Source organism: Elephas maximus, chromosome 16 (assembly GCF_024166365.1).
Source record: "Elephas maximus indicus isolate mEleMax1 chromosome 16, mEleMax1 primary haplotype, whole genome shotgun sequence".
NCBI lineage: Eukaryota > Metazoa > Chordata > Mammalia > Proboscidea > Elephantidae > Elephas > Elephas maximus.
In genome coordinates this window covers 43,958,005-43,984,562 of record NC_064834.1, presented here as the reverse complement: position 1 = coordinate 43,984,562, position 26,558 = coordinate 43,958,005, and the positions used below count along the sequence as shown (strand labels likewise).

Sequence of the window (26,558 nt, the reverse complement as noted above, 5' to 3'; positions counted from 1 at the left end):
TTAAATCTTCTTATTCTTTCCTACAGCATAAAAACTGAAATTTTTTTCCAATGTTGTGAGTGTGTGTTTAGTAGTAGTAGTAATTAGTATGAAAACTGAGGTATAAAACATATAAAGAGTCTCTTCCTTTGGTGTTGCTCTCTCATCTACTTGTCATCACGGGGAGGACCCTGGTGGCTGGGTCTGCTACCTGAGTCTGGTAGTAGATGCCCAGGTAGTGAAGTCTTCCCTCTGACCTTACCACACCTGCACTATGCTGGAGACTGCTCTGGAAAAGGTCGAGGCATTTCCTCCTTGTGCTTTCATACCTGTTTCAATAACTCAGCTTCTCTTTTCCTGTTTCAGCTCGTGCAGGAGCTTTCTCTTGCTCATTTGCTGCTGTTAACTTTGCTGAAGGAAGACACACACCTCTGCAAACCTGCCCTTGCAGTCTGTCCCTAGCTCCTTCAAGAGTGGTCAGAATTCCTGGAAAGCTTCGTTAAAGCTACATTATTCAAAGCCAAATAAACCAGTTCAACAAGTTGCCATTGAGTTGACTCTGATTTATGGTGACTTCATGGGTGTCAGAGTAGAACTAGGCTCCATAGGTTTTTCAGTGACTGATTTTTTTGAAATAGAGCCCCAGGCCTTTCTTCTGAAGTGGCTCTGGGTAGACTAGAACTTCTAACCTTTCAATTAGCAGCTGAGTATGTCAATCATTTGCACTACCCAGGGACTCCATATAATCTTATATTTCAGGTATAACATTTATCCCTAAATTCAAACTGTTGCATTACAATCAACTTGCATCCACTTGCTTCAACAAATTCAGGATACAACATGGTGGCCAAAGGGGAAAAGTCTCTTTAAAATGGCAGCTGCATGGGGACCTCAGTCTGAAAAGGGCCATGTAACCCAGTCTTGGTCATTGGGACCTGCTGGGGGAGCTAGGGGGGTTATCTGCAGAGGTACTGCTAGGAAGAGTTTTCCTCCATGATAGAAAATAGAAGCTTAAGGATTTGGGGGTGGGTGGGATTTTTTTTAAGGCTTTGGGGATAGATGCCTGAAACTATGGCAAAAAAAAAAAAAAACTATGGCAGCCATCTTGAAATTACAAGAAGACAAGCTGAGTGAGACATAGCAGGAAAAGAGAGCCTGTGTCCAAGACAACATCGCTAAGCCACTGCCCAACCCTGGAATACCCTACCTGCAGAGATCGTGTTATAGAATAAAATAAACAATAATATTGCTTCAGCGACCTTTTAGTAAATATTATGTATTTGCAGCCAAAAACATCCTAATGGATGCACAGGTCAATAAAAAAAAAGACTAATGACAGAAAATTGGATAAAGGTTACAAACGGTAAGCTCACAGAAGAAATACATGTAGCCAAAATACATCTTAAAAGAGGTTTAACATTACTACTACTAAAAAAAAATGAATGAAAATAAGAGTTTTTTCCCATCAGATTTATAAAACTTGATTAATTCTAGAGTTGATAAGTGTTTGGGGAAACAGGACCTCTCTGACTTTTGTGTGGATTGTAAACTGGTACCCCCTCCCTGAGGGTCAATTTAGCACTTTTTTTATTACAATTTAAAATATGCATACCCTTTAACCCAATAAGTGGACAGAAGTTCTCACACATGAGCGCAAAGATATTTGCGCAAGAGTGTTCACTACTGCACTGTTTGGTAAACCAAAAAATCTGAAACAGCCCAAAGTCCATCAGTAAGGAATTGAATAAATAAATTATACTATATTATATTCTGGAATAGTCACAGCCATATAAATAATGGGGTAAATCTGTGTATAGTGGCATTAGTATATATCCCAGATATACTCTTAAAGGAAACAGGCAAGTTTCAGAAGAGTACACGTCTCATTCTATTTTTTAAGTAAAATATTTGTATATGCGCCGAAATAAATCTGGAACAGTATATGTCATGCTTTGAATTGTGTCCCCCCAAAATATGTATCAAAGTCCTGGCCCCTATACCTATGGACGTGATCCTGTTTGGAAATAGGGTTTTCTTTCGTCATGTTAATGAGGTCATACCAGAGTAGGGTGGGTCCTAAAATGATCCCTTCTGAGCTGTAAATAAAATAGGCACAGAGACACACACAGAGGCGAAGACAGACTTCAAGAAATACCAAGGATTGGCAGCAGTCACCAGAAACTAGGAGAGAGGTCTGTGGAAGGTATCTATACGGCCAAGACTCTGATTTGGACTCTTAGCCTCCAGGATGGTAAGAAAATAAATTTCTGTTCTTAAAAGCCATCCACATGTGGTATTTCTGTTATGGCAACACCATATACCACACCCAAACCAAACCCACTGCCATCAAGTCTACCCCCTAGGGTTTCCAACGCTGTAAATCTCTATGGAAGCAGGCTGCCACATCTTTCTCCCAAGGAGCTGTTGGTTTAGAACCAGTGACCCTTCAGTTAGCAGTCTGCATTTTAACCACTGTACCACCAGGGCTTCTAGGTAACTAAGTAACAATCACCACTAGGAGGTTGATTTAAGAGCCTTCAATTTTAAGCTTTATACATTTCTGTGTTTAGGGAGCTGTATGTGTGTGTACGAGCGTGTGTGTGTGCGCGCGTGCATGCATTTATTGCTTTTGCAGTTAGGAAAAAAAGATTTTTACATCAATGTACAGACTGCTGGTCTTCAGTTAGAATTGACAACTGTCCTAAGCAGGTTGTAGTCAAATGTCCCAACTCTTTTCCCAGACAACAGGGAGCCTGGAATGCTGGATCCAGCCTGAGAACCTGTATCCTATGTAGGGCTTGGAGGTGTGGTGAGGCTGGCCCTCTGACCATTAAGGAGACAGAGTCAGGGGCGAAAGCTAATGAGACAGCCAAAGAGTTCCCTCAAATGGACTGGGTAGAGAGGCAAAATCCAGTGGATGGGAACCTTGGGCTCGAACCCAAAGCCAGTCGGTGCTGAGTGGAGGGTGAGTGGTGGCTCTGAAGCGATTCTCTGAGCAGCTGGGCGGACTGCATTTCATGGGGCATCTGCCACCCCAGGGGCCAGAAGGGAGGAAGCTATGAAGATAGGGACCCAGCAGTGAATGACTGGAGAATAAAGAAGCCATAAATCTTTAAATTGGATTCAATTTCCTATTAAAAATGGTTTCGTGTTTTTAAAAAGAAAACATTTACCTTCTTAAAGTATACCATTTTTAGGCGTAACATCATTTCTTTCCGGTCATGGGCCTGTGAAAATTTGCATACTCCCTTGATGCAAATAATTCTTTTTAAGAGTTGCCTCATTATATTCCACTGGTCTGGAGAAAGTCGGTAGAATCACGCCTTCTTCCTCTTACTTTGCCATCTGATTTTGGTAACTGAGCATCATAACGAGGAGTTGCTGCAAGATAGCACCCCAAACTCCTAAAGCATTGAGCTGGGGGGAAGGAGTTCACTTCACCATCTCTATCTCCCAAAAGCTGCTTGTCCGAAGCCTCTGGGGCAGGCAGCCATTTCCCAGGCACAGGGCTGGGTGAGATGTCCTTTTTAGGCAAGGCACTAAAAAGAGTTTGGCTGAGCAGATCTAAAAAACCTTGGTCAACAGGGCGGAGCCAGCCTTGAGCAGAAGCATTACTTCACCCGTTGCATTGGCTTCCTGTGGCTGCCAATAGAGGCAGCATCTGGCAGCAAGCCCACCGCAGAGAAGAGGGAGCCCCATGGAGAAGAAAATAGCAGCGAGGCCTCAAAGGTGGAAGTATATAGCCTGAGAAACTTCAGCCGCCTGGGACTGCTTTGTTAGCTAGTCTTGCTACTTTTGCAGGGCAAGATGCGTGCTTTCAAATAGTGATAGCCCTCCTATGGTGAGTACTTTCTCTAAGCATCTTTTTTCTTTTTTTAATCCATATCCTAAGACTCTAGCGTAGGTGCTATTATCTCCATTTTACAGATGGGAAAACCAAAGCTCGGAGAGGCTAAGTACTTACCCAAGAACACACAACCAGGAAATAGAGGAGCCAGAATTCCAGCCTCATGGTGGCCAGCTCTGAAGTCCAGAATACTACAGCTGTGACTTGTGTTCCCAAGTGAAAAGATAAGGTAAAGATTAGTGTTACCTCGCACTGACACTGAGGATTGGAACGATCTTGTCTCCTGCCTTATAGGTAATATTTTGATTTTTCTTTCCTTACACACAACCAGGCAAATAACTGTAATTCTAAAAAGAGCTAAATATAAAAACAAGAAGTGAAACACTGCAGACACCTGAAACCCAACCATTTCTGCAGGCGCAAGCGCGCAAAGCTGCCACACAACAGAAATAGTTCTGTCCTGTTTAGATAGGCTTTGTTTTGCTACATGGCTGCATATGCAGTGAAGTGATAGCAAGTCCTTAGGGTCCACTCCTTTGATGAGTTCAACACACAAAGGCCTACATTTTGATGTAATCTGATAGCATGTAGTTAAGTCCTAGACAAACTGCAACTGTGAGGAAGTGATAAACAGAACTTCCTGCACAAAGCTGCCTGAGATAACACTTTCCATGGACTGGAGGGAGAAAAAAAAAGAGAGAGAGAGACATGTTTGGTACAGAATTTAAAAGGAACTATTTCGTTCTTAATAAATAACCCCTTTTTCATGGGGTCCCAGCAACATCTAAGCAAAACTGATTGCAGTTCAGTGACTATGTAATAATTCCACATATGACCTAACTCTGACTTTCATTTATAGGTAAAACCAGCCACTAGATATTCACTTGATTTTCTCTCTTAAAGATACTTTAGTTCAAACTGTAAATCTCAGATATCTTCTTGGACAGGAGTACTTTCCTGCAGTTTAACAAGAACTCAGATTGAGGCCATCGAAGTTAACATTAACTGACTCAGTGGAGACACCACTGAGCCACTAAAGAGACCCGATTCAGCTTAAATAAACACACATTGGAATCATTGCCAGCTTAACTGAGGACCAAGAGTTATTTCCACAATGCCAAAACAGGGTGAAGGTGACAATTTCACTGTTTGTGTTGGTTGTGTCATATGTAAACAACCACTAAGAACTGATTGTGCTGGTAATTTTCTGTGAATGCTATCTTTCATTCACAAATTTAGCAAATATTTATTGAGTGCCTATTATCTGCAAAGGGGACATTCGTGGTTCAGTGGTAGAATTTTCACCTTCCATATGGGAGACGTGGGGGCGGGGAGGAGTTGATTCCCGCCCAGTGTGCCTCATTTGCAGCCACCACCTGTCAGTGAAGGCTTGTGGGTTGCTAGGATGCTAAACAGGTGTCAGTGGAGCTTCCAGGCTGAGACCAACTAGGAAGAAAGGCCTAGCAATCTACTTCTGAAGATCAGCCAATGACAACCCTATGGATCACAACAGTCAGATTGGAAACAATCGTGGGAATGACGCAGGAATGGGCAGCGTTAGTTTTGTTGTGCATGGGGTCACCATGAGTTGCGGCCAACTCCACAGCAGCTAAAAACAACTACATGCGAGGAAATGCAACAGGGAACTGAATAGCCCCTGCCCTCAAGAAGCTTCCAGTCTAGTTAGGGAAGTAGATATTAAATATACAAATACATGTACAATTACAAATTATATTAAATGTCCTGAAGAAAAAAGAACAGGGAGGTCCAACTTCAGTTTAGATAAGGTTGACAGTGAAGACCTCCCACATGATATGATATTTAGATCAGAATCACCCAAGCAGACAAAGAGTGAGGGAAGAGAGGTCTAGGTAGAGGAAACAGCCTATATGAAGATCTGAAGGGGGAAAAGAATTCCATGCCTTCAGAGAAACTAAAGGAACACCTGAGTGTCCAAAATGAATTAAGCTGAGAGAGAGGGTGTGAGATGAGGCTGGAAAGGTAAGCCTCATAGGTCATGGTAAGGAGTTTGGCTTTATTCTGAGTGCACTGGGGAACATTCCACTAACAATGCCAACCTCTAACAGTGTTTTGCTTCTAGACAGTTTCCTAGGCAAGGATCTCAAAGAGAATGCAGCCGCCCTAATATCCTAAGGAAAAATTGTGAAACAAATTTGTACAGGTAATTTGGGGCCTCAAAGGTAGTCTGCTAAATTCAGCCAAGACACAAACTAGGAAGCAAAAAAAAAAAAAAAAAAAAATCAGGACAATAAAAATTTAAATTAATAACTAATGAATCACATGCCACTGTATTATTTTATTGTGATTGTAGAGCCCCATGGTTCTGACAGGTAGATCGGACATTAGCAATTGCTTGAACAAATTCCCTTGTTCTTCCATAGGGAAGAAATTGAGGCCCAGAGGGCACCTGGAGCTTATTTCCTCGCCCCAGGCAATCTCAACTATGAGAAGCTGCCTCTGGAAAACAAATGCCGGGGCTGCCCACATGCTCCCCGTCGCAGGTTAGCACCTAGAATGCAGAATCTGTTTCTAGGTTGCCAAGTGATCTTTGGAGCCCTGGTGGTGTAATGGTTAAGAGCTCGGCTGCTACCCAAAAGGTCCATGGTTTGAATTCACCAGCCGCTCCTTGGAAATCCCACGGAGCAGTTCTACCCTGTCCTATGAGTCGGTATGAGGCGGAATCAACTTGATGGCAGCTGGGGTTTTTTTTTTGTTGCTGTTGTTTAAGTGATCTTTGTCCTGACCCTTACCTTCCCAGGGTTACTATTTGTGGTTCATTTACTGAGCTTCCCCACCAGACTTCAGGGATTCCTTTGCTGAAGTCACTGGGATATGAAAGTAAAGGCATCCTGCTGTTGAGAACCTCACCAGCGTTTCTCTGAAGGCGGTGGGTCTGAGATGACCTTTAATTAGATTAAAAGGTCCAGAAATCCAGGCTTCAAAAATGCAAAATCATAATTGCCTCCATAAACTACAACCTCCATTACCATGAGACCAGAAGAAATGGATGGTGCCTGGGTACCATTACTGAACATTTTGATCAAGGACCCAATAGATGGGTCCTGTTCAAAAGGAATAAAATCATGGAACAGAGTTACAAACTCATGTGGACATCAAACTTACTATATCCATCGAGACTCGGGGCGGGGCGGGGGGAGGGGAGCGGGCACCTGAATCTAATACCCAAAAATAATCTTTAAACTTTGAACCAGAACTATCCATGAAGCCACCATTAAACTTAACAGCAGTTTAGCCCAGTTGATAAAGAACGTTTGCCTCAAGCATAGTGCTCTTATAAAGAATTATCTGTATGAGTGTAAACCAACAAAGTTAAACTAAAGCGCAGATGAGAACTTTAAAGGGGCAGAGAGAGTGAGCCTAAATTAATGGTAATGAAACAATATGGGTAGAGATGGTGAGAATGGTGGCACAATGTGAAATATGTAACCAATGTTACTGAACTGTTCATGTAGAAATTGTGAATGGATGTAGGTTTGGTTGTGTATATTGTGACCAAAAATAAAGTATTTTTTTTTAATGCAAAACTGGTTTCAAATTTTCCCTCTTTGAGTCTTCTTACTATGTTGGTTTTTATTCCAAATCTAGTGCTTTAATCAAGAACTTTAATCAAGAGCTCTAAGGCACAGGTTAATAGAAGCCCTCTGAAATCTTGGGAGAACTTACTCTGTAAGTCTCACTGGCTACCTGACTCTCAACTCTAGGGATTTTGAAGTGCTGAGTTTGATTGAAGGTTTGCTTTTCATGCTGAGCCTTCTGGGACTCCTCTTTCAAGTGAAGTTGAGGACCATGCTAGCTGCAGATTGAATTAAGTGTACTATAAAAGGATGACACCTTCAGAGCTAAGCAGACATTTCCTTTGCTATTCTGACAGCTTTCCACTTGGAGTTGATGAGACGCCTGCTATGTAGTAGCTTTCTGACCTCAGTAATAATATTTCATTTAGGTAACCTCAGGCAAGACCATTTACCTCTCTCAGCCTCCATTTCCCACCAGATGAACTCTAAGGCCTTTGCATTTCCAACATTCTACACTTCCAAGACAAACCAAGCCTAAGTTTGGAATCTCAAGAGACAAGGCCTCATTTTCTGTAATAGGAAGCAAGGGAGGGAGAGGAGGAGGAAAGAAGGGAGAAGAGAGAAGGGAGAGAGGGTGGTGGGGAGGAGGAAAGGGAGGGAAAGAAAGAAGGAAGAAAAGGAGGGAAGAACTAATGAACAAAGCAAGGAAAAAGGAGGGGAGGGGTTGGTTATGCTTTCCAAACTACTCTGCAGCCTTAATAGAGATATATTGAGCTTGACTTGTGAATAATCACTGCTTATTTAACTTTCAAAACACAGCCCAGTGGAGTATACCTACGAGCCCCTTGCAGACTTTGAATCTAGGAGTGAAGAAGGGTTTGTGTGCGTCAGCAGCTTCTGTTAAGAAAGCAAACGAAGGTTCAAGGGAAAAATTATTAGCAGACGAAAGTTGATTTTTTTTTCTTTTAAATTTGAAATTTTTTATATTGCAAGGATTTTGGGAATTGTTAAAATTTATGAAAAGCTAGTAGCCCAGAGCCTAGCTCTTAGCAAGTGAGTGCTCAGTAACTATGGACTGTAATTCTAGTCCAGGCATCAGAAAGCCTGAATTCTAGACCTCTGAGTAGCCAGTGGCTTGACCCTAAGCAAGTCTCTCCGTCTCTCTGAGTCCGTTTTCTAATTTGTGTGATGAATGAATTGGACTGAACTAGATGACATGTAAGGGCTTTTCCAACTGGTATTCCCCCATTCTGTTTCTAATGTGTTCGTGCCTCCAGGTTTGAACTAAACGTTGATAGCGTTTTAATGAAAAGAGTTTCTTTCTCACATCATATTATACGGCACTTACAGAAGCTTCGCAGAACACTTCTCTCTCCTTCCCTAAATTGGAGCATTAAATTAGAGGTAAATAAATTGGATTAACATTTGCCTAAAGGGCCAATTGTGGAGACAAATTTTGAGCAAAGAATTCAAATGTAAATCCTCTTAAGAAATGTCAAATTAGAGAATCTGACCCTAATCCTGCGTTGTGATGTTTGGGGGACTGTCAGAGTTTCCCCAGGCTCTCCTGGCTGTTAACCCAACCACAATGTCTGCTGATGACTCTGTACTTCCTAATACTGGATTTCAAACACATTTGGGAGAGACCGTCATTTCCCTAAGGGCATTTCTTCAAGTAAAACAGTTTTTGCCTGAGTCAACGCATCTGTTCTTACCTATCTTAAAAGCTTCATCAACTCAACAATTCTCCAAAAGGAAGAGGGAAAAAAAAAGCTATTGTACAATGAAAAAAAAAATTGGCAAATCTTATGAAAACACATTCTTAAAACATCTCTCATTTCTGAGAAACAAAGTAAAATGTACTGATTGTTTTTTGTTTCATGCCTAACAAAATGATTCATTGCTACAATGAGGTATTTAACCATATCTACATAAAACAAGTCCGAGTGTTCAACTGAAATTTTAAAAATAACTCAATTAGAAAAACAAACCTTGATTGAGTACCTCCTCTTTAAAAGGCACTGAACTTTGCCTCAAAAAATGAGACAAGTTGCCATGCCCAGTTTTAAGTTATTTGAGTACTGATGTAGCCTATATGCAGTGAGAAATTTCTTTACAACTGCTCATCTGCACTGTCCAATATGGTAGCCACTTGCCACATGTGGCCAGCGAGCCCTTGAAATGTGGTTAGTACGAATTGAGATGTGTTTTAAGTATAAAAGACACTGGATTTAGAAGACTTAAAACAAACAAAAAAGAATGCAAAGTCATTAATAATTTTATACTGATTGCATGTTGAAATGATAATGTTTTGCATATACTGGATTAAATTAAATAAATCATTCAATTAAATTCACCTGTTACTTTTCACTTTTTTAAATTTTTATTGTGCTTTAAGTGAAAGTTTACAAACCAAGTCAGTTTCTCATGCAAAAACTTATATACACCTTGCTATATACTCCTAGTTGCTCTCCCGCTAATGACACAGCACACTCCTTCCCTCCACTCTCTATTTTCCTGTCCATTCGGCCAGCTTCTGACTCCCTCTGCCCTCTCATCGCCTATCCAGACAGGAGCTGCCCACATAGTCTCATGTGTCTACTTGATCCAAGAAGCTTACTATTCACCGGTATCACTTTCTGAATTCTCTGAAGAGTTGGCTTTGGGAATGGTTCCCGTCTTAGGCTTACAGAAGGTCTGGGGACCATGACCTCCGGGGTCCTTCTAGTCTCAGTTGGATCATTAAGCCTAGTTTTTTTACAAGAATTTGGGGTCTGCATCCCACTGCTCTCCTGCTCCCTCAGGGATTCTCTCTTATATTCCTTCAGGGCAGTCATTGGTTGTAGCCAGGCACCATCTAGTTCTTTGGTCTCAGGCTGATGTAGGCTCTGGTTTATGTGGCCCTTTCTGTCTGTTGGGCTCATACTTACCTCGTGTTTTTGGTGTTCTTCATTCTTCTTTGCTCCAGATGTGTTGAGACCAATTGATGCATCTTAGATGGCGGCTTGCTGGTATTTAAGACCCCAGACACCACTCTCCAAAGTGGGATGCAGAATGTTTTCTTAATAGATTTTATTATGCCAATTGACTTAGATGTCCCCTGAAACCATGGTTGCCAACCCGCCTCCGCCCTGCCCTGGCCTTTGAAGCATTCAGTTTATTCAGGAAACTTCTTTGCTTTTGGTTTAGTCCAGTTGTGCAGACCTCTCCTGTATTGTCTGTTGTCTTTCCCTTCACCTAAAATAGTTCTTATCTACTATCTAATTAGTGAAAACCCTTCTCCCTCCCTTCCTCCCCGCTCTCATAACCATCAAAGAATATTTTCTTCTCTGTTTAAACTATTTTTCAAGTTCTTATAATAGTGGTCTCATACGATATTTGTCCTTTTGCAACTGATTAATTTCACTCAGCATAATGCCTTCCAGATTACTCCATGTTCTGAAATGTTTCACAGATTGATCATTGTTCTTTATCGATGTGTAGTATTCCATTGTGTGAATAGACCATAATTTATTTATCCATTCATCTGTTGAGGGGCACCTTGGTTGCTTCCATCTTTTTGCTATTGTAAACAATGCTGCAATGAACATGGGTATGCATATATCTCTCTAAGATATATTCCAAGGACTGGGATTCCTGGATCATATGGTAGTTTTATTTCAAGCTTTTAAGGAAGTGCCAAATTGATTTCCAAAGTGGTTGTACCATTTTACATTCCCACCAGCAGTGTAGAAGTGTTCCAGACTCTCCACAACCTCTCCAACATTTATTGTGTTTTTTGGATTAATGCCAGCCTTGTTGGTATGAGATGGGATCTTATTGTAGTTTTGATTTGTATTTCTTTAATGGCTAATGGTAGTGAGCATTTCCTCATGTATCTGTTAGCTACCTGAATGTGTTCTTAGTGAAGTGTCTGTTCATAAATCCTTTGCCCATTTTTTAATTGGGTTGTCCTTTTTTTGGAGTTGACTTTTTGCAGTATTGTGTAGATTTTAGAGATCAGATGCTGATCGGAAATGTCACAGCTAAAAACTTTTTCCCAGTCTGTAGGTAATCTTTTTACTCTTTTGGTGAAGTCTTTGGATAAGCATAGGTGTTTGATTTTTAGGAGCTCCCAGTTATATGGTTTCTCTCCTGCGTTGGTAGTAATGTTTTGTATACTGTTCATGCCATGTATTAGGGCACCTAACATTGTCCTTATTTTTTCTTCCATGATCTTTATCGTTTTAGATTTTATATTTAGGTCTTTGCTCCATCTTGAGTTTGTTTTGTGCCTGGTGTGAGGTATGGCTCCTGTTTCATTTTTTTACAGATGGATATCCAGTTATGCCAGCACCATTTGTTAAAGAGACTGTCTTTTCCCCATTTAACTGACTTTGGGCCTTTGTCAAATATCAGCTGCTCATAGGTGGATGGATTTATGCCTGGATTCTCAATTCTGTTCCACTGGTCTATATATGTGTTGTTGTACCAGTACCAGGCTGTTTTGACTACTGTGGCAGAATAATAGGTTCTAAAATCAGGTAGAGTGAGGTCTCCCACTTTGTTCTTCTTTTTCAGTAATGCTTTATTTATCGGGGCCTCTTTCCCTTCCATATGAAGTTGGTGATTTGTTTCTCCATCTCATTAAAAAACGTCGTTGGAATTTGGATTGGAATTGTATTGTATCTATCTATAGACGGCTTTTGGTAGAATAGACATTTTTACAATATTAAGTCTTCCTATCCATGAGCAAGATATGTTTTTCCACTTATGTAGGTCTCTTTTGGTTTCTTGCAGTAGTGTCTTGTAGTTTTCTTTGTACAGGTCTTTTACATCTCTGGTAAGTTTTATCTTCTTGGGGGCTACTGTAAATGGAATTGATGTAGTGATTTCCTCTTCAACGTTCTTTTTGTTGGTGTAGAGGAATCCAACTGATTTTTGTATGTTTATCTTGTATCCTGATTCTCTGCTGAACTATTAGTTTCGGTAGTTTTCTTGAGGATTCTTTAGGGTATTCTGTGTATAAGACTATGTCGTCTGCAAATAGAGATACTTTTACTTCTTCCTTACCAATCCGGATGCCCTTTATTTCTTTATCTAGCCTAATTGCTCTGGCTAGGACCTCCAGTACAGTGTTGAATAAGAGCAGTGATAAAGGGCATCCTTGTCTGGTTCCCAATCTCAAGGGGAATGCTTTCAGGCTCTCTCCATTTAGGATGATGTTAGCTGTTGGCTTTGTATAAATGCCCTTTACTATGTTGAGGAATTTTCCTTCTATTCCTGTCTTGCTGAGAGTTTTTATCATGAATGGGTGTTGAACTTTGTCAAATGCCTTTTCTGCATCAGTTGATAAGATCATGTGGTTCTTGTCTTTTGTTTTATTTATATGATGGGTTACATTAATGGTTTTTCTAATGTTGAACATCCCTGCATACCTGGTATGAATCCCACTTGGTCATGGTAAATTATGTTTTTGATATATTGTTGAATTCTATTGGCTAGAATTTTGTTGAGAATTTTTGCATCTAAGTTCATGAGGGATATAGACATGTAATTTTCTTTTTTTGTGGTATCTTTCTTTACCTGGTTTTGGTATCAGGGATATGGTGGCTTCATAGAATGAGTTTGGTAGTATTCCGTCCTTTTCTATGCTCTGAAATACCTTTAGTAGTAGTGGTGTTGACTCTTCTCTGAAAGTTTGGTAGAACTCTGCAGTGAAGCTGTCCGGGCCAGGGCTTTTTTTTGTTGGGAGTTTTTTGATTACCTTTTCAATCTCTTCTTTTGTTATGGGTCTATTTAGTTGTTCTACCTCTGTTTGTGTTAGTTTAGGTAGGTAGTGTGTTTCTAGGAATTCACCCATTTCTTCTAGGTTTTCAAATTTGAGTATAGTTTTTCATAGTAACCTGATATGATTCTTTTAATTTCAGTTGGGTCTGTTGTAATACCGCCCAACTCAATTCTTATTTGGGTTATTTGCTTCCTCTCCTGTTTTTCCTTTGTCAGTTTGACCAGTGGTTTACCAATTTTGTTAATTTTTTCAAAGAACCAGATTTTGGTCTTGTTAACTCTTTCAACTGTTTTTCTGTTCTCCATTTCATTTAATTCTGCTCTAGTTTTAATTATTTGCTTTCTTCTGGTGCCTGAGGGTTTCTTTTGTTACTGTCTTTCTATTTGTTCAAGTTGTAGGGATAATTCTCTGACTTTGGCCCTTCTTTTTGGATGTGTTCATTTATTGATATACATTGACCTCGGAGCACTGCTTTCACTGTGTCCCAAAGGTTCTGATAGGAAGTGTTTTCATTCTCACTGGATTCTATGAATTTCTTTATTCCATCCTTCATGTCTTCTATAACCCAGTCGTTTTTGAGCAGGGTATTGTTCAGTTTCCAAGTGTTTGATTTCTTTTCCCTGCTTTTTCTGTTATTGATTTCTACTTTTATGGCCTTACGGTCAGAGAAGATGCTTTGTAATATTTTGATGTTTTGGATTCTGCTAAGGCTTGCTTCATGACCTAATATGTGGTCTATTCTATAGAATGTTCCATGTGCGTTGGAAAAGGAAGTATATTTGGCTGCTGTTGGGTGGAGTGTTCTATATATGTCTATGAGGTCAAGTTGGTTGATTGTGGCGTTTAGATCTTCCGTGTCTTTATTGAGCTGCTTTCTGGATGTTCTGTCTCTTACTGAAGTAAAGTCTCCTACTGCAATTGTAGTGCTCTCTATCTCACTTTTCAATGCTGTTAGAGTTTGTTTTATGTATTTGTCATTGGGTACATAAATATTTACTATGGTTATATCCTCCTGGTATATTGTCCCTTTAATCATTACGTAGTGTCCCTCCTTATCCTTTGTGGTGGGTTTAACTTTAAAGTCTATTTTGTCAGAAATCTATATTGCCACTCCTGCTGTTTTTTATTGCTGTTTGCTTGATATATTTTTTCCATCCTTTGAGTTTTAGTTTGTTTGTGTCTGTAAGTCTAAGGTGTGTCTCTTATAGGTAGCATATAAACAGATCATATTTTTTTTTATCTGTTCTGCCACTCTCTGTCTCTTTATTGGTGCTTTTAGTAGTCCATTTACATTCAGCATAATTATGGATAGGTATGAATTTAGTGCTATCATTTTGATGCCTTTTTTTGTGTGCTGTTGACAGCTTCTTTTTCCCACTTAATTTTTGATGCTGAGCAGCTTATCTTTATATATTGTCTTTTCCTCTTATTCGTTGTAGTTGATTTTGCTTCTGCTGAGTCTCTATTTTTCCCTTGTATTTTATTTTGATGAGTAGGATTGTTAGTCTCCTTTGTGGTTACCTTAATATTTACCCCTATTTTTCTAAGTTTAAGCCTAATTTTTATTTCTTTCTATCGCTTTGTCTTCCTCTCCATATGAAAGATCTATGACTGTATTTCTTAGTCCCTCTTTATTGTTTTAATGTTGTCTTCTTTTACATAATGACATCACTGTTTCCCTCTTTTGAGCATTTTTTTGTCTTGACTTATTTTTGTGATTACCCTGTCTGCGTTGACACCTGACTGCTCTGTCCAGTGTTCTAGTTTTGGGCTGATATCTGATATTATTGGTTTTCTAACTGGAGATCTCCCTTTAGTATTTCTTGTAGTTTTGGTTTGGTTTTTACAAATTCCCTAAACTTCTGTTTATCTGGAAATGTCCTAATATTGCCTCCATATTTGAGAGACAGTTTTGCTGGGTATATGATTCTTGGTTGGCAATTTTTTTCCTTCAATACTTTATATAAGTCATCCGACTGCCTTCTTACCTGCATGGTTTCTGCTGAGTAGTCCGAGCTTATCCTTATTGACTTTCCTTTGTAGGTGGCTTTTCGTTTATCCCTAGCTGCTCTTAAAATTCTGTTTATCTCTGGTTTTGGCAAACTTGATTATAATATGTCTTGGTGACTTTCTTTTGACATCTACCTTATGTGCAGTTCGATGAGCTTCTTGGATAGATATCTTCTCATCTTTCACGATATCAGGGAAGTTTTCTGCCAACATATCTTCAACAATTCTGTCTGTATTTTCTGTTATCCCTCCCTGTTTTGGTACTCCAATCACTCGTAGGTTATTTCTCTTGATAGAGTCCCAAATGATTCCTAGGGTTTCTTCATTGCTTTAAAATCCTTTTATCTAATTTTTCTTCAAGTATATTGGTGGCAAGTACTTTATCTTCAGTCTCACAATCCTGCCTTCCACTTCCTCAATTCTGCCTCTCTGAATTTCTATTGAGTTGTCTAATTATGTAATTTTATGGTTAATCTTCTGAATTTCTGATTGCTGTCTCTCTATGGATTCTTGCAGCTTATTAAATTTTTCATTATGTTCTTGAATAACCTTTTTAATTTCTTTAACTGCTTAATCAGTGTGTTCCTTGGCTTGTTCTGCGTATTGTCTGATCTCCTTCCTGATGTCTTGAAGAGTTTTGTATATTAATCTTTTATATTCTGCCTCCAGTAATTCCAGGAATGCACCTTCATCCAGAAGATCCCTTGATTCTTTGTTTTAAGAGCTTGTTGAACCGATCATGGTCTGCTTCTTTATGTGATTTGATATTGACAGTTGTCTCTGAGCCATCAGTAAGTTATTGTATTAGTTTATTTTATGTTTGCTTACTGTATCCTAGCTTCTTGCTTTGTTTTGTTTTGATATACCCAAATAGGTTGCTGGAGTGAACTAGCTAGATTATTTTCACCTTTGAAGCTCTAACATTCTGTCACCAGATGGCTTGAGCTGTTACCAGGTATATGAGCCTAGGAATCCATTCACTTTTCTTGTATGCATTCAGCTTAGGTGTCCAGGTAGTTGACCATCAAGTGTATGGTACAGGCTCTGTCATACAGTCTTAGGGGGCAGGGGTGATTGGTGTAGGTACCAGTATCTGGTTGCAGCAGGGGGTCACATTCTGAGCAAGGCAGGGGGCTGACAATCATCCCCCAAGTGTCTGTGAGGAAAGCGCATCCCTGTTCCCTAGAGCACACAAATGGTTGGTTCTGCAGACCGACCTTGGGTACACAATTCTTTTGGTAGTAAGGACTGGAGAGTACCAGTTATCCTTGGACCCCTGTCATAGGTGGCTTGATGACCTGAGTGGAGCCACCAGTCCTTAGGACCCTATTTAATAGGCAAAGCAGTGTCAACATCAAACACCCACCTCTCTATCCACACAGCTAAAACAGTTGCAGTCTGCCAACAAGGGTCTATTCTCCTGAAATAGGCCCATGCAGGTCTGTGCAGGGGGGAAAGGTATTCAAAGTCCATGGACCGTTTATGCCTGGACAGGAGCTGCTTCTGTCCTGAGCTCCCCAGGTTAGTGGAGCTGGCACATTATCTTTTCCCCAATTGTGAGTTTATTCCTTTTCTAAGGCCAGAAGAATGGCTCGGTTTGTGCAACAGGACCTATCTCATGCCCAGGGAAATCAACAGCCACTGAAGCCAGCTTCAGGGCAGGGGGTGCAGTAAAATATATGCAAGTACTTAGCTTTTGCCAAGAGCGCCATTCTTCTCTGGTTCTGGAGGTGTGAGTAGGCTGTGTGGCTGGATCTTTCTCCCCAAGGAAACTGTGGCTGAATGCTGCCACCAGCCTGCCACAGCCACTCCCGGGAATGGTGCCTGAGGGTTCCCGGCGATTCAGGTCAGGCAACTCCTCTCTGCTTCTAAACTGTCTCTCCCACCCCCGCCACTCAGTCTGTTTTCTAACTTTGCCTTTGATGTTCAGGGCTTCTAGCTTGTCATAAATATAATCTTTTCACTTGTTTTTTCAGATCTTTGTTGTAAGAGGGTTCACTGGAAGCATCTGACTTCTCTGCTGTCTTGGCCCCACCCTCCACTTTTCACTTTTTTGTGTGTGGCTATTCAAAAATTTAAAATTATATATGTGGCTTGCATTTGAGGCTTACACCATTTGTTTATTTATTTTTTGGCAGTGCTGGTTTAGACTCTTAGCTTCTTGGATATTGATCCTAAGGCTATTTTATTGGTGGACCCACCTAAAAATTCTTGGTCACAGACATCTCACTCTTATTCCAAAAAGAGTTCTAGTGTGTTCTTATGGAAACCCTGGTGACGTAGTCATTAAGTGCTATGGCTGCTAGCCAAAAGGTCAGCTGTTTGAATCCACCAGGTGCTCCTTGGAAACTCTATGGGGCAGTTCTCTTCTGTCCTATAGGGTCGCTGTCAGTTGGAATTAGCTCGATGACAATGGGATTTGTTTTCTTTTGTTTTTTCAGTGTGTTCTTATAGGTTTATAATTAGAAATTAAACCACTAAAAAGTACATCTGAAGTAACAGATGAATATTTATTTATATGAAAAAATGTTCATGTCATACCGAATGTGGAAAAGCAGATTAAAAAAACAGTGTGGAATTAAAAAGTGCTCATTCTCACTCATAATTAAAGAAATACAATTACAACAACTCACGGAAAATGTTTAGACATTTAATAACACCCACTGATGTGCTAGTGACTTGGTTTTCTGGCTTGGTGCTGATATGGGGAAATAGGCACTTTCATGTGCTATTTGTGGGAATGTAAATTGGTATGTGCTCTTTGGTGGGCAACTTGGTAATAACCAAAACTACTGTCGTCGAGTCAATTCCAACTCAGCAACCCTGTAGGACAGAGTAGAACTGCCCCATGGGGTTTCCAAGGTTGCAGTCTTTACAGAGGCAGACTGCCACATGTTTCTTCCAAGCAGCAGCTGGTGGGTTCAAATCATCAGCCTTTCAGTTAGCAGTAAGTACCACTGCACAACCAGAGCTCCTTAACTCGAAAATAGCTATCAAAATTTTAAATGTTAAGAAATATTATTAAATGAAAAATCACAGTACGGGAATTAACTATTCACTCAGACTTACCTGAGTTTATGTTTTCTGCTACACCTGTTGCCATCGAGTTGATTCTGACTCATAGCGACCCTACAGGACAGAGTAGAACAGCTCCATAGAGTTTCCAAGGAGCTCCTGGTGGATTCGAAGTGCCAGCCTTTTGGGTAGCAGCCATAGCTCTTAACCACTAGGCCACCAGGGTTTCCTTCCTCCTGTTAGGCAGAATGGAAGTTCAAAAAATGTCTTTAAGTACAAGAACAGGAAAAGAAAGATATATTTTTTGATCATCTGTATTTTGTGCCCTAAACATTTACTAAAAAACCAAAACCAAATCCACTACTGTCAAGTCAATTCCTACTCACAAACACTTATTCCTGCCATATTTGTGTTTTGTTGTTGTTGTTAGTTGCCACTGAATTGCCTCCAACTCATGGTGACCCCATGTACAATAGAACAAAATGCTGCCCAGTCCTGAGCCAATCTCATGATTGCCAGCATGTTTGAGTGCATTGTTGCCTTCCAATCTAGTGAGCTCATCTTCCAGCACAATATTTTGTTGTGATCCATAAGATTTTCACTGGCTAATTTTTGGAAGCAGATCACCAGGCCATTCTTCCTAGTCTGTCTTAGTTTAGAAGCCCCATTGAAATCTGTCCATCCTGGGTGACCCTGCTGATATTTAAAATGTCAGTTGCATTTGGTTAAAGAACAAACAACATCAGACAACAACTTGAATCTAGGACACATGACAGCATCAGCTAGACACCAACCTAGGTAATGAACTCTCAAGGATGAAACAAAACTAAAAGATTTACAAAAGGGAACCAGAGACGTCAATCTGCAATGACAACAATGTCAGAACAATAAATGAGGGAATAAAAGGTGTAGGTATAGATCTTTCAAATGGAGAGAAAGTCAAGGCAATATCAAGTAATAAAAGACTGGTTTAAATTTAGGAAGATAGGGTAAATTTCAAGGTAAATGCAAAGAAAGTTAACAAACCTACTCACCAAAATAAAGAACAACATAAAGTCTCAGTAAACACAAAATTTACAAAAACAAAAGAAATGAAAAAACCCACAAACGAAAGGGATTGAGCACAGGAGAGTTAAAGGAACAAAGAAAACATCAGCACTACAAAAAAAAAAAAAAAACTACAAAATGACAGCAATAAACTCATACCTATTGATAAACACACCCAACAAAAATGGCTTCAATGCACCCATAAAGAGACAGAGAGTGACAGAATGGATTAAAAAAATAGGATCCATCAATACGCTGTCTACAAGAGACACACCTTAGAAACTAAGACATAAATACATTAGAAATCAAAGAATGGAAAAAATATACCAAGCAAACAGCAACCAAAAAAGAGTAGGAGTGGCAAGGCTAATCTCAGATAAAATAGACTCTAAAACAAAATCCACCATAAAAGACAAGGAAGGACATTATATAATGATTAAAGGGACAATTCACCATGAGGACATAAGCATAATAAATATGGAGAGCACTATGCTGAGTGAAATAAGTCACTCACAAAAGCACAAATATTGTATGAGACCTCTATTATAAAAACTCATGAAAAGGTTTACACACAGAAGCAATCTTTGATGATTACAAGGGAGGGGAGCAGAGGGGAGGGAAAAACACTAAATAGACAATAGATAAGTGTTAACTTTGGTGAAGGGTAAGACAGTACACAGTACTGGGGAAGTCAACATTACTTGACTAAGGCAATGTCATAGAAGTTTCGCAGATACATCCAAACTCCCTGAAGGACAGAATTACTGGGCTGAGGGCTGGGGACCATGGTCTCGGGGAACATCTAGCTCAACTGGCATAGCGTAGTTTATAAAGAAAATGTTCTACATCCAACTGTGGTGAGTAGTGTCTGGAATCTTAAAAGCTTGTGAGCAGCCATCTAAGTGGAATATCTGAGATAGTTTATTGGTCCCACACCATCTGGAACAAGGGAGAATGAAGAAAATCAAAGACACAGAGGACAGTTTGGTCCAAAGGACTAATAGACTACCACTGTCTCCACCAGACTGAGTCTAGCACAACTAGATGGTGCCTGGCTGCCACTGACTGCTTTGACAGGGATCACAACAGAGGGTACCAGACAGAGCTGGAGAAAATGTAGAAAAAAATTTGAACTCACAAAAAAAGATCAGACTTACTGGTCTGACAGAGACTGGAGAAACTCCGGGAGTTTGGCCCCTGGACACTCTTTTAACTCAGTACTGAAGTCACTCCTGAGGTACACACTTCAGCCAAAAATTATAAAACAAACAGTAACGTGTATCTCAACCATGTATACAGGAGTAAAAGGGCATCCCAGCCCAGGGGCAAGGACAAGAAGGCAAGAAGGGACAGGAAAGCTGAAAGAATGGAAATGGAGAAGTCAAGGTCTAGAAGGGGTGTTGACACATCACAGGGCTGGCAACTAATGTGACAAAGGAATATGTGTATTAATTGTTTAAGGAGAAACTAATTTGTTCTGTAAACCCTCATCTAAAGGACAGCAAGAAATAAAATATCAGTGGCATAGCTTCCAGTATCACAGCAACACACAAGTCATCACAGACAAACTGACAGACGGGGGCGTTATTTGTGCTTTAGAGAGGTCTTTCTGGCAGCAGAATGGATTGAAGAAGGGCAAGACTAGAAGGCACCTCACACAAGGGCCTGGAAGACAATAAGCACTCAATAAATGCTTGTTATTATTACTGTTATTAATCATAATAATTCACGTAAACAGGGATGCAAACAAAACCAAGGAAGTGGCAGTAGGGGAGAAAAAAAGAGAAAAAGGAAGATGCTCTAGATCTTGAAGAGGCAGAATTGACAGGACTTGGTGACTGGAAGTGGGTGGGAGAGGGTGTGAATGAGCCTCTAGGGTAATTTCCAAGGCAGGTGGAGGCACTAAGTTGGTGTTGGGCAGGAAATACAGGAGAAGGAACAGTTTCAAGGGAAAGATAAGCCAGTTGAGGACATTATAAATTTGAGTAGACCTGTGGAATATCCAAATACGTCCACTCAGTCATTGGATCTGTCCTTCCAGCACTCAGTGGGAGAGGACTGGTTAGAGAAATGCTTTTGGGTGTTGTATTAGTTTCCTATGGCTGCTGTACAAATTACCACAAACTGGGTGGCTCAGAACAACAGGAATTTACTCTCTTACAGTTCTGAGGGCCAGAATTTTGAAATCAAGGTGTTGGTAGGATTAGTTCTTTCTGGAGGCCATGAGGGAGAATCCATTCTATGCCTGTCTCCTAGCTTCCGGTGGCTGCTGGCAATCGTTGGCATTCCTTGGCATGTGACTGCCCTCCAATCTGTCTCCTTTTTCACATGGCTTTTGCCTCTGTGTCTGTGTGCCCCTCTTATGGTCTCTTATGAGGACACCAGTCATTAGGAGTCCCCCCTTAATCCAGGATGAGCTCACCTTTTTTTTTAATTTATTTTTTATTGTGCTTTAAGTGAAACTTTACAAATCAAGTCAGTCTTTCATACGAAAATTTGCATACACCTTGCTATGTACTCCTAGTTGCCCTCCCCGCAATGAGACAGCACATTCCTTCTCTCCACCCTGTATTGCCCATGTCCATTCAGCCAGCTCCTGTCCCCCTCTGCCTTCTCATCTCCCCTCCAGACCAGTGCTGCCCACACAGTCTCATGTGTTCGCTTAAGCCAAGAAGCTCACTCCTCACCAGTGTCATTTTTCTATCCCATAGTCCAGTCCAATCCCTGTCAGAAGAGTTGGCTTTGGGAAAGGTTACAATCTTGGGCCAACAGAAGGCCTGGGGACCACGACCTTCAGGGTCCCTCTAGTCTCAGTCAGACCATTAACTCTGATCTTTTTATGAGAATTTGAAGTCTGCATCCCACTGCTCTCCTGCTCCATCAGGGATTCTCTGTTGTGTTCCCTGTCAGGGCAGTCTTCGGTTGTAGCCAGGCACCTGGATGAGCTCACCTTGAGATCCTTAACTTAATTACATCTTCAGAAACCCTATTTCCAAATAAGATCACATTCACAGGTACCAGGAGTTAGAAGTTGGACATATCGTTTGGAGCATAGTGTTCAATCCACTACAGGAATCATCAATGTAGAGCCAGCGCAGTAGTTACCGCCATGGGTTTGGATGCAGTTTCTCAGGGAAAGGTAAGGATGGAATTGAGGGAAAGCAACATTTAGAAGGCAAGCAGAGAAGGAAAAGTCTACAAAGGAGACTAAGATGGCGAGGTCCAAGATAAGAGGAAAGCCAGAAAAGTGTGGCATCACCAAGAGAAGACAAAGAGTTTCAAAGGGAGGCCATGGTCAACAAAATCAAATGTTCTCAAGAGGTCAAGCAGGGGGACAGAAAAGGTGACCCCTGGGCCCCTGGCAAGGCAGTGAAGAGGTAATTCACAACCTTGGGAAGAGCAGTTTCATTGGAGTGGAGAAGGTGGAAGCCAGATTGTAGTAGAGTAATAAGAAGTGAGGAAGTAGAAACAAACTTTCCAGAAGTTTGGGGAAGGAAAGAAGAGGGTAGAAAGAAGACAAAAAGTGATCACTGGGTCCTTTTTTTTTTTTAATGAGAGAGATTTGGTATGGCTACTTGATGAGGGGAGTCCCTGGGTGGTGCAAACAGTTAATGTGCTTAGCTGCTGACTGAAAGGTTGGAGGTTCAAGTCTACCTAGACAGGTGCCTCAGAAGAAAGGCCTGGCAATCTACTTCCAAAAAATCAGCCATCTAAAACCCTACAGAGGACGGTTCTATTCTGACACACATGAGGTCCCATGAGTCTGAATCAACTCAACTATTTTTTTTGTTTTGTTGATGAGGAGAAATAGCCACTGGAAACAGAGTGGTTAAAGGAGGGAGGGAGGGAGAGAGGGAAAGAGAGGGGAAAAGAGGAAGTAGGAAGGAGATGGGAAAGAGAAAAGATGGTAAGAACCACAGAGAAGCCATTCTGGTGGTTGGCGGTAGCAGCGATAGCCACATCAAGTTTCCAAACAGCAGCAGCAGTAAGACCAGGGACAAAATCTGGAGGCCATAGCTGGGAATGGTCAGAGTGGGGTGGTAGACAAACTGAGGTATCCAGTGATCAATGGTGCCAGCTGCAGTATCTTTGCCAGGCTGATTTTGTGGCATGAGTTTGATGTGGCCCTGGAGGCGTCCCTGTTTCTGTTTTCTGAGCTGCTTCTCTAGCTTCTCTGGGGATTCTGTGAGCTGCCACCATCTTTGTGATGAATTCTTTTTCTGTTTCAACTAATTCGAGTCAGTTTCTGTTGCTTACAACTAAGGACTCTGTCTGATTCAACAGTGCAAAATGCTGAACACTTAATAAAAATGAGTTCATTTAATCCTCACCAAATCTAAGAGGTACATTTATAGTATCATCTCCATCTTCCCAATGAGGAAACTGAGAGACAAAGAGTTTAGGGAACTTGCCCAAGGTCACAGAGTTAGTAGTTAGTAGAGCCGGGCCCATTTGCCTTCAAAGCACTTAACCACAGCCTTCTGCTGTCATCTCTTTGAGCAGGCTCCATCACCCCCAGAAAATGGCAGCAGGCTCAGTGAGGCTGCTTCCTGCGTCCCAGCACTGGGCAAGCACAACAGGAAACAGCTCTCAGAAGCCTGCCTTAGGAGCCCTTTTACGCTGTTTCCTTGAGTTCCTGGGGACACCAGTGTCCTCATCTACAAAATGGCAGCCGAAGTTTTCACCTACCCTTTGGAATGTAATATGATATAAGCAATCCAAGAGTTCCTGCCATATGTTTAGCTAAATTAGTAAAGAACATTCCATATGAACATTACATTTTTTAAAGAATTGTCTATATGAGATCAAATTGTCAACAGTCACTTTAAAGCCTAGATGAGAAGATTAGGGGGTAGTGAGTCTAAATCAGTGGTGGTGGAACAAAATGGGTAGAGATAATGTGGACACAACATGAAGAATGTAACCAATGTTACTGATTTGTACATGTAGAAACTGATGAATGGGTGTATTTCTGCTGAGTATATTTTCACCAAAATAAAATAAATTCCTGCCACAGTAAATATACAAAGCAAGGGTCCCCAAACAGGAGATAAGATGGTATTTCTCAAAGCCTGGGGTGGAAGTTCTTAAAGGCTTGCCCACTAGGTCTTCAAGTGGTTAACCATAACAACATGCCTTCTTCATCATCCCTGCTGCGCCGGTTCAGGTCCTCCAGGATGCTGAGATGGCGTTAGGAGGTCAAGAATATTATTAGGGAGGGGGAGATGCCTGTGAAAGATAAAGGAGACAGCAGGATTGGGCAGGGAAAGGCTCAGACCGAAATGCACAGCTGACGAAATTTCAATGAGGAGCTCTGGAGTCAAGAGTGCTCATTTGAGGAGTTCTACATTAGGCAGAAATAGCCAGGCCTACCCTCACTATAAGGAGCTCTGGTGGCACAATGGTTAAAGCACTCGGCTGCTAACTGAACGGTTGGCAGTTTGAACCTACCAGCGGTTCCATGGGAAAAAAGACCTGGCTATCCGTTCCCATAAAGATTATAGCCTAAGAAACCCTATGGGGCACTTCTAATCTGTCCTATAAGGTCACTGTTAAGTTTGAATTGGCTCGGTGGCACAAAACAACCGTCACCATGCTCTGTCTCCATGCTGGGGACTGCCTGAGGAGAGCCTCAGTTTGAACACTATGATAGATCCCAAAGGTGCTATAAGTAGTTACATGTCTTCCAGCTGAATGGCAAGTTCTTTCCTGAAGGGAGAGCTGGGCGGCACACCTCCATCACTGTCGCATCTACCACCCACCTTCTTTTCTCTGGGACATTAGGAATTTAAGGAACTTTTTTAGACCCCTGCAGTCATACACAGCAGCGATCTCGTCTTCACAGATGTACGAAATAGCTGCTGCTCAAAACAAAAAAATTTTCTTAGAGTCGCGCTGCTGTAACAGAAATACCACAAGTAGGTGGCTTTGTTGTTAGTAGCTTTAAAGAACAGAAATTAATTTTCTCACTGTTCTAGGGGCTGAAAGTTCAAATCAGGGTCTTGGCTATGTTGATTCCTTCCTTTAGGCAGTCCTGGGCATTCCTTGGTTCCTTGGCTTATAGATGATCCTCTTATGGCATTTGTCTCTGTATCTATGCTGCTCTTTTTATAACTCAGAAGTGATCAGGTTTAGACCCCACCCAACACTGGTATGCCTCTTTAACATAACAAAAGAAAACCTCTCAGCTGCTGATATTAAGGATGGTGGTTTGAGTCTACCTAGAGGCACCTCTGAAGAAAGGCCTGACATTCTACTTCCAAACAATCAACCACTGGAAACTCTATTGAGCACTGTTCCATCTACTCTGACACACATGGGATCACCGTGAGTCAGAATCAACTTGATGGCAGCTAGCTTTTACACTGGCATGACCTCATCAACATGACAAAAGAGCAGCCCTATGTTTTAACAGGATTACATCACAAGCACAAGGGCCAGGAATTCCATACATATTTTGGGGGGACACAATTCAGTTCATAACAATAGCAACAATAATAATAATGTTAGAGGTCCCTATTATAAGAATTCATTTGTAATTCTAATTCACTAGCAAAACTTAACTCTCATGAACCTCTGAGACCTTATATCTGTTCTGTCACTTTTATGCCCACACATAAAGGAATCCCAGCAGCTCATACTTGGTGTGAATGATCAAGCAACTTGTTAAAATGGCACAGTCATTTCCTCGTGGGACAATATAGCAGAATACACTAAATCTGAATGAGGCCTCAAATAGTCATTTCTTGGTGTGACTGCCTGCCTTAGTGTCGCTGTGTCAGTGTTAATGAGTCCAGTTTTCAGATAGATTATAATCATTCATTTCTTTTACAAATATTTATTGAGTACCTAGTTTGTGTCAAGTGTTAGATTACAAAGGTTATGGTAGTTTTAAAATATGTCTACAAACTCTTTAACAAAATTTTCCCTTCAAATGATAGAGTCTAATTCCCTTTCCTTGAGTGTAAGACAGACTTAGTGACTACCTTGTAACAAATCGACTGTGACAAAAATGAGGGTGTATGACTTCTGAGACCAGGTCATAAGACACATTGCAGCTTCCTTCTTTCTTGAATTGTGTGCTCTGAGTGAAGCCAGCTGCCATGTCATGAGGCCACTCAAGCAGCCCTGTGGAAAGTCTGTGTAGTAAGGAATTGAGGCCTCCTGCCAGCAGCCGTATGAGTGAGCCATCTTGGAAGTGGGCCCTCCAGCCTCAATCAAGCCTTCATGTGGACTGCATTCCCAGCCAATATCTTGGCTGCAACTTCGTGAGAGACCTTAAGCCAGAGCCACCAGTCAAGCTCCTCCCAAATTCCTGACCTACAGAAATTGT

The 26,558-nt window shown here is 41.0% G+C and overlaps 1 long non-coding RNA gene across 1 annotated transcript; it reads left to right on the top strand.

Annotated features, from left to right (window-relative positions):
• Window positions 1-3,402: 3,402 nt before the first annotated feature.
• LOC126059956 (uncharacterized) lies at window positions 3,403-6,987 on the top strand. Its single transcript, XR_007513509.1, has 3 exons — window positions 3,403-3,820; window positions 3,907-4,055; window positions 6,606-6,987. It is a non-coding gene; the product is annotated as an uncharacterized LOC126059956 (long non-coding RNA).
• The last annotated feature ends 19,571 nt before the right edge of the window (window positions 6,988-26,558 follow it).